The following is a 3,567-nucleotide window of genomic DNA, read 5'->3' as shown; positions in this document are numbered from 1 at the left end:
TTAGTCAATGAAAGAAACACATATACAGAAGGACTTCCCACACTTCTCTCTCTCCTGTCTTTGTCTCTTATTCTCTGCTCTTTGTCCCTCTGCGGCAAATAAATCTTCTTGTGCTGAGACTTGATCTTGATCTGTCTTATGCAGATTCCAGTCCTTTCAACAATTCCAAGATCAAAGCACCAAAAGATTGGGTATCTGGCGAGGCCACCTCCTCCACAGATGACACCTGTCACCTAAGGATAAAAAGGGTCACCTAACCCTTGAGGCCTCCTGTATAAAGACACTGATTGCAGTCACAAAGGTTCTGCTCTCATTACATAACCATCTCCCCAAAGCATTGTTTGCTAATCTCATCCCTTTGATGGTTCTATCTCAATTTATACATCTGCAGAGGTCACAAGCATTTGGATGGCAAGAAGGGGCTGAGAGGACTGGCTGAACAGCTAAGCCACCCAGGATGCCAAGGCACAACAATTCCTTCTGGTGCCAGAGTCATTTTTGTTCATTCTAAATTTACTAATAGATTTTTAGGTCAAATCACCTTTCCCAGGCATGCACCGCAAGCCACCCACTCAACACCCTGACGTGCAGCAAGTAAACTTCCTGGAGAGTAAACAAGCTTCTATATCAGTGAATCTCGGAGCTGAAATTACCAAAGCTATTTTGCTTGTAAACTCGGGGAACCCAAGGGACCCAGATGGATGGTTGGTAACCGATATTTATAAACAATCCTCTACACAGCTGGGGGAACCTGGCTGGCATAGCCAGCATGAGTCACTGGCTCTCAGCAGGCCTCACTTCCGGGCTTCCTGCACACCCTTCTCAGCAGCAGTAAGAGCCCAGGGTGGTTTCCTGAGTCCTCAGCTGCTGGACAGTCCATTCACCTGGAACAGGATGTGGCCTGAGCCATGCATCATGTGCTCCCTTTGCATTCCCCATTACCCAGATTCTGTGGCTGCTTGTCAAGATTGTCCCTCACAGGAACACCCTGCACCAGATCCTTTGAGCATTCTCAGAGATCGCAAGTGGAGAGGCGGCTCTGCTCCAAGGCCTTGGAAATAGCACAGAGTGAAATCTGCCAGCTTGCAGCTTCGAGAAGGCAGCTCACCTTTTGTAAGGGAAACAAGTACAGAGCAAATGAAAATCTCTAATGTTCCTATTCATCTGGCACATTATCCCCCTTGGAGATGAAATGGTTCTTCTCCGGGCTGCAACTGATGAGCATCTTGACCTCTGATGTTCAAATTCATGAGCAATTAACCATGTCAGGACATTAGCTCTGAAGGACTTCGGAGCTAGGAGCACAGGCACACCACACTAGAGCTGTGGCCCTGTGGTACATCACCACTAGCGTACTATTTTACCAGCCCATTCTCAGAGGCCACAATTTCTCCAGGCTCTGTCAAGACACAGAGGAAAACCATCTTCTCCACAAGGTCTAAAAGGCATGAACAAATTTCAAATTCTTAAAAGGCAAGAGAAGAACAGACAAATCTATATGCTGGAGCCAGTGACTAGTTACCTGCCTGACTTCCAGAAACATCTATAAACCACCTCCTCCAAAATCCTCACTCCTCTGTATTTGAAATTCTAAACTCTCTGTAGCAAACATCTACCTGTGGTTTTGGAATTACAGGGTGGGCAGGAGCTGGGCCGTGATGGTAGTGTTCCAGGACAGCACTTGAAGACTGGTCCCAAGGCCAAGGGCTGGGAGCCATATGCCTAGAGCTACCCTGCAATAATTATGCTCCCATGACATTTGAAAATGGGAAGAGCAACAGATAGAATAAGTGTGGTTATCTGCATGGTTAAGGGATTCTTGGGAAGGACAAGGCAGCACCATGCACCTAAACTCTTGTTTGTGGGCAGATTGTGGGAACATCTGTTGATGGCAGGCATCTCTGAGAGCCAATTATGGTGCTAAGCACTTTCAGTTCATTATCTCTTCCGGTTTTTTTAACGGCCCCATAAACAGAGGCCTGCCCAGGTCACATGATCTACCTACACTCACCCAAGTAATAAAGGTAGGTAGGATTTCAACCAGGTTGCTTGGCCTCTGGGCTTCTGTTCTTTCCAGGATCCCCCATTGCTCCGCTGGGACAAGGAGGGTTGGTTTGAATTCATGAATATTTAGGACTCTCATTTGGAGGGGGAAAAAACTCCTTAAAAATAGGCATAATGTAATTGAAAGGGATGAAGGTTCTGGTAAGACAAATGCAGAATTTTCGTGTCGTTCCTTAGAAACCTCATCTCCTGAAAGCGGCGGTCTCAGCTGTGTTTCCCAGTGGACCATGCTGACTTTGACCTAGGATATGCTTATATTCATACAGCCCCACTGGAGGAGATAGAGAGGAGTTGCCCCTTTACACTTCACCACTGCAGACTCTGCAGGCCAAGGCTGATTACAAACCAACAGGGCGCTTCTTCATTTTTTTCTGAGAACAGCTTTTTGGCTGTTCTCTCCATTCACTTCTTCAGAGACCAAACTCAGGTCCCCTGACCCTGCTTAACCATCTCCCTAGCTCCTCGCAGCCACCCTGGCAGCTAACCATGCATGACCAACTTCAAGAGAACAGAAGTGTTATGCGGGACTTCCAGAAAGGTTCCTTAAAGGAAGCTGACTTGTAGCGAGCTGCATGAAATCACACCTGATAGAGATGTATAATCAACTCCTGAGATGGCTAAGGCCTGACTTATGCCTGATCACGCAATGATCATCAGCTGCTTGCATATGTGTGGGCCTAAGGGCAGTGCCCACCTGGCAATCCAGGATTGGCAGGCAGCCCGTGCCTACTTAAGGGCTGGGAGAGGTTTGCCCGGAGAGAGAGGTCAAAGAGAGAGGGAGAGAGGAGAGAGAAGGAGAGAGATCAAAGAGAGAGGGAGAGAGGAGAGAGAAGGAGAGAGAGGGAAAGAGAAGTGTAAAAAGTCCTGGAATAAAACTGCAGTGAGAAGAGCTCCGGTGGTCGCGTCATCCTTGTGGGACAAGGGTGGCCGTGACACTGACTCGCCTGGGAAAGACCCTTTAGACTCTTCCTTTTTCCTCTGTATGATCTTGAATTTGGATGTGATGTCCAGAGTTCCTATAGCAACAGCTTCCTTAAGCTAAGAATCGGCCTGTGGATTAAAGCACTCCAAAAACTGATGGAAGAGAAGGCAGATGAAGCATCAATGCCCATCCCCGCTGGATCAGCCCTGGGCTGCACACCTTTGGACACAGAGCAGGAAATAGCTGTCCCTATCAAGCCTTACTCTTTTGTGCTTCCTATAAACAAAGTCAAACCTAACTCTAGCTAGCAGTAGTTTCTTCAATTACCAAATCCAGTAGTAGACAGTTAGTTACATATATGAAATCCACATGGGAAGACTTAAGGAGCCAGGAGGCTGGGGAGACCCGCCCACCCCAAAAGGAAAGTGGTTTGTTACACAAGCTTAACAACCTGAATTCAGATCTCTGTACACACAAAACCAGCCATGGTGAGGTGGCCCCTGAGGGCTCACGCAAGCCTGCCAGTCTAGGGCATTAACAAGCTTCAAATTCAGTGGGAGACCCTGTCTTAAAATGTAAGG

The sequence above is a fragment of the Microtus ochrogaster genome, chromosome 6 (assembly GCF_000317375.1).
Source record: "Microtus ochrogaster isolate Prairie Vole_2 chromosome 6, MicOch1.0, whole genome shotgun sequence".
Taxonomy (NCBI): Eukaryota; Metazoa; Chordata; class Mammalia; order Rodentia; family Cricetidae; genus Microtus; species Microtus ochrogaster.
Note: the sequence above shows the minus strand (reverse complement) of the source record.